Raw genomic sequence first — 14109 nt, forward strand, 5'->3', positions numbered from 1 at the left:
CACTGGGATCCTCGGAAAATGTATCAAAGTTAATGAAATAGCCGGAGGCAGTTCTGTCAATTGTAGGGATGGCATCAGGATTTGGTGAAATCCCTGGAACCACTTGATAACTTGTTGCATTTGTATAGTCAGTTGGTATTTCATTGTAGACAGGCATTTCTTGAATAGCTGTTATTTGGGTCTCAAGAGGTACACATTCCATGGCTTTGTTGCATAGCCTTCTTTTCGCCCTGCAGATTCTTCAAATGTGATGAGACTCTCTTGGATAGTAGCCAGATTCGGGTGTCTGCTACATCTTTGGAGTTCACTTGGACTACTACATATGATCGGCCACATGATGTGGTTTTACCAGGTCGATGGACACGAACCTGCTCTCCTTTTTACCAGCAAGGGGCCGCAATAAGACTATTCTTGATCCGTGGCTGGCTAGAACAGGTACTGGTTGCCTGTAAGAAGGCCCAAATTCATTCTTGTCCACAATCTTTTCTCTGACTCGATCCCCAATCTTTGGAATATAGACAGGTCTAGCTGGGATGGATGGTTTCTCTTCAGTGGTTGTTGGCTTCAGGAGTATGTTACTTTGTCTGGATCTTATTTCATTTAAGTCCTGCAAAACAGACAAACGATCTTTGATATCAAAGGGTTTTTGTTCTACCACTGAAGTGTGACAATCGAGATCCTGCACAATCATTCTCGCTCCAAAAAGGATTTCATATGGAGTGATACCCCCTATAGAACTTCTTGGCAGATTGTTAAGACTACGTTGGACACTTATTAGATGTTTGACCCACCCGTCACCCAAGCCTAGTACCCTAGCTGTTATAGATTGCTTTATGTACTGTTTTTTTCTCTCCACTACCGAATTTCCCTCAGGATGGAATGGACTAGAATACTGCAATTCAACACCAATATTGGCCATGGCCTCTTTGCAAGCTTGAGAGCTAAACACAGGACCCTGGTCAGAATGTAGCATGTCGACTGCGTATGTGCCGATAAAGACTCGCAAATCTTTTATAACAGTTTGAGCGTCAGACGAGCGCTGATGCCACATCCAAATGAATCTTGAGCACGAATCCACTGTGACCAATATATATTTGTAGTTACCATCCCTCTGTAAGGGACCGCAGTGATCCAGGTAAACGCAAACTAATTGTTTGTCTGAAATTAACAGGGACGTTTCACAGTAGAGACTTTCATCTTTTGACAGATTTCACATTCCAAAACATAGTTTCTGGTCTGTTTCCTCATGCACGGCCACCAGTATCTTTGTTTTAATAATGACACTGTGGCGGAAAGACCTGCGTGTGCAGAGGCGAGCCTTCATGTGCTGCTAAGTTTAGTCCTAATCTATGTTCCGCGTTTGAAATTACTCTATCCCCCACTCCAGGGATTCGAGCAAACTGAACATTATTTGCATCAGTTATGTATGAGCTTTTGAGTAGAAAGCCTTTTGGTAATGTTTTCCCACTGTCTTTGCTTGAAGCATTGACAGCTTGCATTATTTTGCCGTCTATTTTTGTTTTTGAATGAGTAATTGCAGCTATGGAAGCTATGGAAGCAGTTTGCACAGCTGCCTTCGCGTCTTCATCAGCCAATGAATTTCCTGCAACATGAACGCCATCACGTTGATGACTCAGTGTATGTATCACGTGAGTCTTTTGTAGTTCTAGACGTAACTGAACTACTTGTTCCCAAAGCAACTTATGCTTGATTGTGCCACCTTTTGCATCTTTGAAACCTTTTTCAATCCAGTTCTGCAAGTATTCATTGTAAGATTGAACACAGTAATACGAATCGCACACTATGAGTGTGGGGAATTCGCGATCAGTATTTTCAAGCGCCATCTTGAATGCTTGTAGTTCAGCTCGCTGAGCTGTACAATCTCCTAGAGATTGAGTTTTAGTGACCATTGGTCGGAATTTGCCATCTCGCCAGCGACCTTTAACGATTGTGCACGCAGCACTACAAGCTTGTTTACCCCCAATAGCGGGCTGTGCTGATCCGTCAGTATAAATTATACATACATACTTCTCTAGAGGCAGAGGACATTCTTGTTCATAATGTAGAAATTCTTGTGTTTTCAAATAAGGGTCAAAAACGTATTCAACGTCTGTTGCAGCAAGAGAATTAACCCATTGTATTCATCTCGGATGTAAAGCTTTTACATTCGGAATGCTCGCTTTCGTCACTGCCTCAAAGGCAGGTACAGGTGTAACGACCATTATGCGCTTACCCTGTGCGAGGGCTCTCTCTTTTGCTACTGCAGTTTGAACCGCTGTCAGAATTTTTTCTGTAGAAGTGAATTTCATTTCTGCTTGTGTGTACAGATGTGATTTGTATGCTATTGGTACTTTTTCTCCTTCATTAAAGGTTAAGTACGTGAATCCGCATCTTCCTGGAATGATTCGGATCTATACGTTACGTACGTTTACGTGTGTTTGCAAATGTTTTGTTTCTAACAAGTCTGTTTGGACTGAACGCAAAGTCCAATTAACTGTTTTAAAATCAGGTTTGATTGATTCATAGAGTTGTTTAACCCTTTCTGCGGCTCCACCAGTTGCGGTGTTCGTCGCCGTTAATCGACTTTTGTTTAATGAAAGTTGCAGAGCAAGTTTCAAGGAAACAAAGATAAGGTGCACAATATTTTGGAACACTGTATCCTTCAACATTGAAATAAACATAAACGAATACATAGGATTTACGTCCTACTCAGCTGTGGCGGATATTATTCCTTTACCCACTCCAGACGTCTATTGGAGTTTTTACGGAAAAAGGGGTCTCTGATAAAAGCACGACTGAGTAACTTTAGTATCTAGCGTTAAATTAGTGCCTTACCAAACGTTTGGCGCCATGTAGTGTAGTTCCTATATTCCCAATAGGCTCTGCACATTGGAATAATATATCCTATAGATTAGACATATCACTGAGGTCGACTAGGTCTCTATCGAATATATTAAACTTAATAGTGAGTGCCAGCTAGCTCAGAGGTCACTAGAAACTTTCTCGAATTCACAAGAAGGGATTAGTTTCTGACAACCGCATAAACATGACAACTTTGTTTCCCAAGAATAAGAAATATATCTCTAGAGTCATAGAAACAATAGATAAGTATTTCACTCAGTCAATTCTGCATGCTTCGTTTCAACAGAGTTTGTAGAGAAATAGAGAGACGGGCGTTTTCAATAAAAAGGTTTATTGAACAGTCTTCTTTCTCGTACAAAAGAAGTGAACTGCTACAATCGTTAAGCAGACTGCAAAGTATAATGGGTACAGCGAGAATAGTAGTATAAAATAATACTGTAAAAGCATTGTATGGTTTCTAAGCCATATAAAAATACATACATAAATAACATTGACTAAAATTCTCAACTGGTGCTTCTAAATACACCTACCCCAATGTACCTAACCGAAGTCTAGTACGCGGAAAGAAGTAAGTTTTGTGTAGCATAGGTTTAGTTTTTTTTGCCAAGAATCAACCAAAGGTTTCTCTAGTTTCTAAGCAGCTACATACCTTGGTTTAGAATGAATGATGTCTGGTATCTCTGTCTCAGGACTCGATTTCCCAACACCCCGCAAGGGGAGCTTGGAAACATTGGAGCTGGATTCTCGGCGAGAGAAATACAGTCTCTTGATCAGTGCGTCAGCTGGAGAGTCAGCTTCCTTCGGCACTTGCTGTAGCGAGCTGCGTCGGGCAAGTAGATAGTGGAACTGCTCTGAACTACTGTAGTTTGCCATAGCAAGTTAAGGTATATATATACCTTGAAGGTGTTTAGGAATGCCATAGTTTGACATAAAGTCGGGCATATGAACGTCAGGAAAGAACCCCTAGGGAAAAGTTGTTCTTTGCAAAGTACATGAGTTCTTGGACAAATCAATATTCAAGCAAGGGGAATTTCCCTAACTGCTTACGCCAATTTTCCAATCACAACAAAGGAGGTGTCTTCCATATTATGGGGTATAAAGACTTTCTTTGTTTTACATGAGTCTACATTGGAGCAGTCGCTGGATCAAGTAAGGAGGGACATGCCATAGGCAAAATAGAAGAAATCGCAACCCCTATCTCATAGTCAATCCCATCAGCTAGAGAGATTGTAGCTGAGATTGATGAGCTCAGGCTTAACGCTTTCATTTGAGGCCCTTGAGTGGAGACCTTAGACTGTTGGGAGGCATCCACACCATCACTGAAGCGAATCTTTTTCGGACCTTTTTTGATTTGCCTATTAGATCTTTTATCCCTCTCCATTTTTTGACTTACTGTTTCTCTCATCGCTGTGAAATAGTTATCTAACCTGCTAAACCAGACAGTCCTTCTGGGGAGGCGGTGGCTGGGTCAATGAGCTCACTGAATGGTCAGCAGCGTGCTGATTTGTGAGTGTTGCATTGTCTCCAGTGTGACTGGTGGCCCAGCTGGCAGGGCGGGTGGCTGGTGTTGGGGTTCAGCTTTATCCGCTGGAGCACTCATGGTTGGGTGTGCACCATGTGTGTTAGGCGGTACAAGAGTACGTTGTCGAGGTGGCGCAAAAAGATGTCACTTGCCGCTGAGGATGTGTTGCAAGCTGTGGCACCTGTGTTCTTCTCGGTCAAAGGTATGCCTTTTCCATAGTTATGGTCCCAGCGGCAGCCCCTTCTGCTACACAGTGTACTATACTGGAGTACTGTCCACTTTGTATTCTCTCTATAATACTTTTAGTGGGCAGCAGTGTCCTGGGGTATCCTGACGTATTGCTGCTAAGGGAGCAAGCAGTGCGAGGAGGCGCTGTAGCTTGACTGGGAAAAGGCAGCGGTGACGAGGGATGCACGCACGCGTGTTCCCAGGGCTCAGCAGGATGTCTTCGTGCATGTGCACACCTCTCGGCCTAACATGGGCTCCAACCGGCCCTGTACTGGGAGCACCAGTGTAGTAGGAGAGGCCCGCAGAAGGGTGGGGAGCGCAGGTGAGGCATGGGAAGATCCATACCCTGTCTTCTGTGAGCAGACGGGAGCCCTGGGGTGCAGGCACTTGGGCTGGCGTCACCGGCGAGGCAGCTTCCTTCAGCGTCCTAACCTCGGGCACACTTTCTGGGCCTCAGTGTGTCACGCCTGGGCAGCACTTTCCGTGCATGACACTGTTCCACCGGGCCGGGAGCAGGGCACAGATGCAGATTGGGTCCGGGTGGAACACAGGACTACCACACTCGTCTCCAGTGTGGTGCTTCTCACTATGTAGTTCAGGGCATCACCCAGGAGCAGGCCCTCTATTGCAGGACTCGCAATAATACTCCTGGACACCAGTTACCAACTATTGGGCCGGAATTCACGAGTGACCTCTGCACGTTTTTTTATACTCTCTCGTCCTGCCTGGCCGGAGAGTGCTACATTGTGTGTATGGCCTTTCAGGCCAACAGATTCAGGGTGGTCTCCTCACGGCATTTAGACCACTACACTAACCATGTCTTGTATCGAATCAGACTCACCTGCAAAATGTTCTAATAAAGTTAAGGTGGAGGATATAACGTTTTCTAAACATAGCAGTATATCAGAGATCTGAACCTCCTGGGAGGTTCAAACTTTCAGTAGAACCCTCTGAATCAGTGCAAAGGGAGGGAAGGTGTAGCATATCTGTTTGTTCCAAGATTGGACCAGAGGTAAACAGCAGGGGCTTGGGGATCTGGCCTATAGTATCACTTGGCCTAATGCCAATTGATTCTGAATCTGGAGTGTCCGAAACTTGGAATATTATTTAGAGGTGTTCCATGGGCATGCTGCTGAAGAGTTGCAGGCCAGTTGTGAGTAATGGTGTAGATATATGTTGTGCACTATTATTTTGGACTTTATCGCTATCATTCAGCTGGTACCTGGAACTACATTCCGGATATATGTCCGGGAGGGATACATTCTCTAATAATAGACAAGGCAGAACCACTTGGTTTATTGCTTCAATTTCTCTAACAGGAGGGCTTGTCGACAGGGACTGTGCTGAAAGATCAAACACCTTGTTCAGAAACTGGTTTTAAGTGGCAAGTCATCTGTTTATCGATTGTTTTCTCTTTACTCCAAAATTAAAAAATTAAGGGCCTGAATATAATGGCAGTCGGACTTTCATCCAACTGCCATCCTACAGGTGATGGGACCATCTCACAGGCTGTTGACGGTCCTGCCATATGCATTAGGATGCGACCGCCACCACGGCGGTCGCAATGGTTATATTTTGTATTGCAGCGGGTAAAGCACAGTACTAAAAGGGGACACTACACATGTCCCTACAATACATGTCATGCATGCAGGGATATGTAGAGGAACTCCTCAACATAATCAAAACTCTGCTTTAACCCTTGTGTAGTGTCAGGTCTGGTGTTGTTAAGATCTTTCAAACAGAACATATAGGGGCAGATTTACAAGCCCCGTGTGCCGCTGATGCATCACGTTGCGTAACGCACCAGTGGCGCAGCCTGCTAAGGGATATTTATAAGCACAGGTAAAGTCACCCTGCATGACAACTTGTGCTAGTAAATATCGCCCCTGTTCACGCAACACTTTGCGTGTTAGGGGCGGGACATGGGTGTTGCTGTGGGTGTTCCCACGCAACACCCATGTCCACTGATGCATTTCCAGGTTTACAAGAAATTGTAAACCTGGAAATGTGTCAGTTTGCTGCGCCACCCTAGGGGTGGCACAGTCAAGCGAAATGAGGAGAAATGTTTTAATTTCTCCTCGTTTTTTCCTCTTTCAATGCTTGCTGCATTCTACAGCACGCATTGAAAGAGGAAAATGCCTGCAGTGATTGCTTTTGTGCAGGAAGGGACCCCTTCCGGCCCAAAAGCAATCTCCCATGGCACAGGCATCTTAGCATCATGGTGCAAGGGTGCCTGCGCTGGCACATGGTAGTTGTTTCTGCGCCAGCGCAGGGGAGAGCACAAGAATGCAACATATCATTGTAGATATGTCGCATTCCTGTGCTCTGAAAGTGCTGCAGCATGGCGCAGCCAAAGGTCTTGCGGTGCCACGCTGCTGCACTTTCTTGTAGATCTGCCCCATAATTTGTAGGCTTGACATTTCAGATTACAACTTTTCTAGGATTCAAGGCCATGGATGGAACTGTCCTTATTTTAAGAACTGTACAAACTCGTCAATTCTAATTCAGAAGATGCCCATGCACCACAAAACAAATGCAACATATCCGATAGCTGACACAGACTCTACTAAATGAAATGGCTTTTTTTCATTGTTAATTAATTCAACTTAACAAACAAAAGTTAATGTGCTTTTCAGGTTAAAATTAAAACAACATTACAATTCAGTGATTCATGCAAGAGCATTGTCGTTTTTGCTATAAAGTAACGGTGTTAAGAACTAAAACAAGTAACTCTATTTACTCAATTGCTGTCTTATTTTTCTAAGGCAAACACCTGCTATTTGAACTGTTGATGGAAGACAGGGACAGCATGAATAGGAGGCTCACCGAGGCAGTAGAAGGTCTGTGTCACTTTTGCTAAAGGTTATTTAAAGCTATTGTATAATGCTTTTGTGTGCGAATGATTTGCCACAGGATATGTGGGTTCAGTCGGAGGTGCATCTAGGTGTCGACATAAAGTAGATGATACAGCATTCCCGTGATCCATTCTATCTCCCTTCAGATAGGAAAGTTGGGGTTGTTCTCGATTTCTTGACCTTAGTGAGTGACCTTGCAGCTGTTTTCAAAAAGCCTTCAATGAATGCAAATCTGAATGTAGAAAGTCCTCTGTCAAAGGTGTTCAGTTTGGAGCTAACCAGACCTTGGAGAATAGCATGTCTCATTTCTGGAATTTTTCAACAAACACAGGGGCATATTATGAAGGGGGGATATCTCCGCTTTTTTGGCTTTAAAAGCCAAGAAAGCGGAGATAAAATTATCTCCCTATTACCTAGCTGTCGCTAACACCAGTTAGCGACAGCTAGTAGGAGATAGCGACCATCTTGGGCCCCGCTTTGCATGTCAGTGATATTTATCACTAATGACATGCAAAGTGGGCGTGCCAAGATGTTAGCGACTGGAAACAGTCGCTAACATCGCTATCTCCTATTACCAACTTTTGGAGATATTCGCGTTAAGCGCGAATATCTCCAAAAGCTAACACCTGCCCCATAGCAGTTCTTAGCCATTTTATCCAATGGTAGGTGGATAACATGGCTAAGAGTATTTGCTCGGTAATGCATGAATATTGCTGACTTTACAGCGATATTCATGCATTTCAGCCGATTTTTATCGCTTAGGAGATAAACCTTGATAATAGCAAGGTTCCTAAGCGATAAAAATCGCCGCAGCTCGGCGATAAAAATATTGCAGCTAAGCCAACATAGCGATAATTATCAGTAGTTGTTGGTAATATGCCCTACAGATGGGGCTCGCTATAGATACTTTGACTATGTTTTCGCTCACAAAATGTGCATTGCAGAGCGGCCTGGAGTAGGCTCTGGATGGATTGTTGTGTGTTTGTAGGCCATCAGAGTATGTGGCCATGTCCATGATTAGGATCTCTGGGCCAGATTACGTTGCAGGTCGGTCTGTCAGTTTGACCACCGCACTCCGATTACGTCCACCAAGGCCGGAAAATCTCAGCTCACCATATTACAATGGAGTTGCTTCTACCGGGGAGGTATCATCGTTTGCAGTGGCCTGCTCCCTGAACATGTTGCTGCAAGTGGGTACAAATACACAGGAAATGTGCAGTTGTACATGCATGCATGACACATGTGAGGACATGCCTTGTGCACCATATGACCCTTTGCTGAAGTGTGGCGATATATGCACAGTCCAGTCAATGGGGACGCATGCCACATGAGGACTTAACTGGATTCCACCTCCCATAGGACCACGCACTTCGGGGTGCAGCTGCTGAGGTGTAGGGGGGAGCTGGAGGAAGGGTTCTACACTGCAGTCCGCCAGGAAAAATGATGATTCTCCAATTACCATACAGAGAGAATCTTGATTTCATTAAAGACAACAGAGGCTAACATTATGCAATACATTTGATTGCTGCCCACAATATGCAGCCCTTTAAAGGGCACAGAACATAATATATTGTTGTGGTAACCAGGCATCTTCCTCTAAGAGCTACGACAAGGTAAAGTATCTGTTAATTTGACTTCTTCTTTGTTAATTGCATTTGATAAGTTGGAAGTTCTCGCAGTGACGCAGTGTCTGTAAGTAATAGAGAGAAAAACAGGTAATATCAATTGGTTAAGGGATTAAAAAAACATTAAATAGTGTAAAATGTATAATCTTTAGTAATTACATATATGTAAAAAACAACCTATATGCATATGTTCTTTAAAATCCACCACGGTGTGGTGGGTGGGATAATGTTAACCTCCGTTGTCTTTAATGAAATCAAAATTCTCTCTGTATGTTAATTGGAGAATCGGAGACCAGAAGCTACCATTATGGAAGTTCAAAGCTTTTGAATGCTACATTGCTTCTGTGTTCCACAGGTTTAAGGTAAAATTTAACAAAGGTGGAAGCATTTGAGCAGTCTGCTGCTTTTAGATTATCAGTAAGGGATCCCCCACCCCAGAACACTTTACTGACCATTGCGCCACAGGATGAGTGTGCACTAAACTTGGATAAATCTATCCCTGCTTCAAGCATGGCTGTTCTTACTCATCTCAAAGTTGTAGCAGAAAAGACTGTCATTTAGGGATTTACAAAGGATATTAGTCACTGACTTTCACCGTTAGGTCTAAAACCAATCATTCTTTGTTCATAGACTTTCATACAACTCATCACACATAGTTTTGGGTAATCAGTAAAATATGGATAAAAAATATTTTCAGACATAGTTTTGGTCCTTTTCCATATCTCAAAAAGTTCTCCATCTGGGGAATAGACACTGTTACATGTCTCTGGCACCTCAACATCTGACACTCTTCCAAAGGATAATAGACAAAATAATGTTGCTAATTTAATGGATAATTGTTGTTTGGAAAGATTAGAGTTATCAGGCTAGGAGGTGAAAAGGTCGAAGATAAGAGTAACATTCCATAGTAAATCATGGGGCATATTATCAAGGGCATTATTGCCGCTTTAGCGGGACTTTTTGCCGCAAAATCTGCGATAATTGTATCGCCCTATTAGTAAGCTGTTGCTAACAACAGTTAGCGACAGCTTGTAGGCGATAGCGACCGGTTTGGGGCCCGCTTTGCATGTCAGCGATATTTATCGCTAATGGCATGCAAAGTGGGCGTACCCAAACTGTTAGCGACTGAAAGCAGTCGCTAACATCGCTATTGCCTATTGTCAACGCAGGCGAAGCAATAAAAAATTCACGCATTATCGCCAAATCCTAACGCCTGCTCAGACCACTTCTTAACCTGTATATTCAATAGAGGTGGATATTCAGGTTAAGACCCTATTGGATTTCCAGCGAACTTCACGCAGTGAGCCACTATCGCCGGATATTTTATTGCATTTGAGAAAAACATTGCTAATAGCACGCTATCTCTGCGATATAATCCAGGCGATGTGCGCCGATAAAAAAAATATCGCTATGCTCATTTAGCAATAAATATCGCTAGTTGTTGGTAATATGCCCCCATATTTGGCCCTTGGAGGGTGCCTAAGTCTTATTCCCTTCATTACTCAGTGTATGACCTTCTGAAATCCCTGATCTATAGCAGTTAACTTAATTTGTAGCATACACCTGATTTAAATAAATCTGCTAGGTAATTGGCTACGTCTACTCCAGGGGCATCCACATGATCCAGATCCCGTTCCAGGTACCAAATACACCATTTCCTCCATGCACCAATGTATATTTTCCCTTTTCCTGGTGCCCATGACTCATCCAATAGGTTTTTAGCTTCTCCTGAAAAGCCAGAGTATGTTCTGGAACCTCTGAAATCCTCAAAGCAAGAAATGTCATGTTTCATTCTAGAAGAATAAGATGGTGTACCTCCCCTTCTTGTCCCTGGATAAGGTCTAAACTCCCTGGGATAAGGCTTGGGACAATTCCATCACCCCATGGAACTATATTGAGTATTACAAAAAGGTGTAATTAGAACGATGCTGCACCCCCTCTGTTCAAACTTTCAGTAGAACCCTCTGAATCAGTGCAAAGGAAGGGAAGGTGTAGCATCTCCGTTTGTTCAAGATTGGACCAGAGGTAAACAGCAGGGGCTTGGGTATCTGGTCTCCAACTGTAATACCGATCCATCTGAAATGTTAACTTGCTGGCAAAAAGGTACACCTAGAAGGGGCCCATAGGTGCTGAATTTTCTTGAAAATTATTGGATTCAGCTTCCAATTGCTTGAATCTCTTAGAAATCTCGAATTCCAATCTGCCCAGTGGGCCGGGGATAAATTCTGCTTTTAGAACTATCTTTTGACTCCAACAGAAGTACCAAATTCTCTTAGCGAGATCTGCAAGTATCCTTGACTGTGTCCCTCCTAAGCAGTTGATATAGGAAACAGCTATAAAGTTGTCTAGTTTGATTAAAACTACGCTGTTTTTTCGTAGTGACTTGAAGCTCATTAAAGTATTCGAGCTTGCCAGTATTTCTAAGCAATTTCTGTGGAGTGGGAGTTCCTCTGGGAACCATTTCCCACCTGTTTCCATTTCCCCTAATTTTGCACCCCAGCCTAGATTGCTTCCATCTGATTCCAGAGAGTGATCCGGATTGTTCCCGAAGATCACTTTCCCATTCCAGCTGTCTAGATTTTTCCACTGCCATAGGAGGTCCTTTTGAGCCTCCACTGACAGGGGAACTTTGTCTGCATACCAAAGTCTCTCCTTCAACCCTGTGGATTTCAGTCTCTATAAGGCCCTGTAGTGGAATGGCCTTGGGGAGATTGCCTGAATGGAAGAGGATAAGAGACCAACTACTCTCGCTAAAAGGTATTTACCTGGAATCCTAGGAATTCTTGGTTTTGTGTTGGGGTCATAACAGATTTTTCTATGTTGATAATGCATCCTAATCGTTCCAAAAGGTCCAGTGACCATTTCATGTGTATTAGTAGTTCTTACTGACTTTGTGACATCAGTAATATGTCATCTAGATAGATTACTAGCCGTACTCCTCTCCTCCTCAGGGAGACAACCACTGGTCTCAGAACCTTGGTGAAATACCAAGGTGCTGAGGAGATGTCCAAGGGGAGACAACAAAATTGGTAGGTCACTCCTTTCCAGACAAACATTAGGTATTTCTGTGATTCTTTGTCCATAGGGATTGTAAAATAAGTGTCTTTGAGGTCCAGCTTCACAAGCCAGTCTTTTTCTTGTAGGAAATAATAATACCTTCCATGTTAAAGTGTCTGTATAGAAGAAAAGTATTTAGTTCCCTCAAATTTATTACAGGGCACCAACCTTTGTCTCTTTTTCTTTACTAGAAGTATTGTGCTCATAATTCCCTGACCAGAGTGTATTTACTTGCATATAGCTCCCTTTGATAGCATTTGAGTCACTTCTGTGTTTACCAGAGTTGATTGTTCTTGGACTATGATAAGTTCCCTAAGTTGACAAGACTGGTAAGGAGTTGTGATAAATTCTATTTTGAATCCCTTTATAGTATCTAGTAAGTATGGGCCGAAAATTTGTTCCGCTCGCGGAATTTGCGGATTTTCCGCAATTTCGCGATCAGCGAATCTCGCGAAATCACGGCAAAAACCACGAATCCGCGAGCGGGACGAATTTTGTTTGGGAAGCACTTACAGGGTTACAGGTGCCCAAGTTGAAGTTAATTTCTTTGTAACCCTTTTGTAAAGAGTTACAAAGAAATTAGCTTCATCTTGGGCACCTGCTGTAACCCTGTAAGTGCTTCCCAAACAAAATTTGTCCTGCTCGCGGATTCGTGGTTTTTGCCGTGATTTCGCGAGATTCGCTGATCGCGAAATTGCCAAAAATCCGCAAATTCCGCGAGCGGAACAAATTTTCGGCCCATACTTACTAGATACTATAAAGGGGTGCCCAAGATGAAGCTAATTTCTTTGTAACCCTTTACAAAAGTGTTACAAAGAAATTAACTTCAACTTGGGCACCTGTAACCCTGTAAGTGCTTCCTGAGCGGCGCCTCATTGCCTACTTGCAACTATTCTCTGACCCCTGCTCTGACCCTCGAAGCAGGGTCAGAGAATAGTTACAATTAGGCAACGAGGCTCCTGTCACAAAAATTAAACCTCAGCAGGAAGCACTTACAGATATAAATAAAGCAGGTGCTCGAGTTGAAGCTCAAATTCAGAAACGCATTATTAATCAGCTAGAGAATCTAGTGAGGACGGTCGATGCTAGGCAGGTGTGCTTTCTCCCCAAATCTACCGTCTAGAAATAGCTGTAATTCGTGATGGAGATCTAGGCATCCACGAGTTTCTCGAGCGCAATCCCCCTGTACTTCCAATGACCAGGAGGCTGCTTTCTCCTCATCTGCTGCGCTAATCGGTCTCTGACCTTTATAAACAAGAGGCATGTGAACTCGCACAGAAGCCCGGTCCCACACACACTAGGCTATGCAACCTCTTCCCGCCCTTTCCCCCACCGTGATGGACAGCCCACTCGAGGGACCTCTGCGCCTATGGGTGCAGAGGCAAAGTTACAGACACACGGGTCACTGGAGACAACTCTTCTGGGCCTTTACGCAGCTGTAGTGTAGGAAAAGCACGATACATTTACCCAACGAGGTAGCACTTACTGCTTTCTCCTCATCTGCACGCTGACCTTTATAAACAAGAGGCATGTGAACTCGCACAGAAGCCCGGCCCCACACACACTAGGCTATGCAACCTCTTCCCGCACTTTCCCACACTGTGATGGACAGCTCACTCGAGGGACCTCGGCGCCTATGGGCGCGGTGGTAAAGTTACAGACACACGGGGTCACTGGAGACAACTCTTCTGGGCATTTACGCAGCTGTAGTGTAGGAAAAGCACAATACATTTACCCAACGAGGTAGCACTTACTGCTTTCTCCTCATCTGCTGCTCTGATCGGTCTCTGACCTTTATAAACAAGAGGCATGTGAACTCGCACAGAAGCCCGGCCCCGCACACACTAGGCTATGCAACCTCTTCCCGCCCTTTCCCCTACTGTGATGGACAGCTCACTCGAGGGACCTCGGCACCTATGGGTGCGGTGGCAAAGTTACAGACACACGGAGTCACTGGAGA

This window comes from Lissotriton vulgaris, chromosome 5, assembly GCF_964263255.1.
Source record: "Lissotriton vulgaris chromosome 5, aLisVul1.2, whole genome shotgun sequence".
In the NCBI taxonomy this organism is placed as follows: Eukaryota; Metazoa; Chordata; class Amphibia; order Caudata; family Salamandridae; genus Lissotriton; species Lissotriton vulgaris.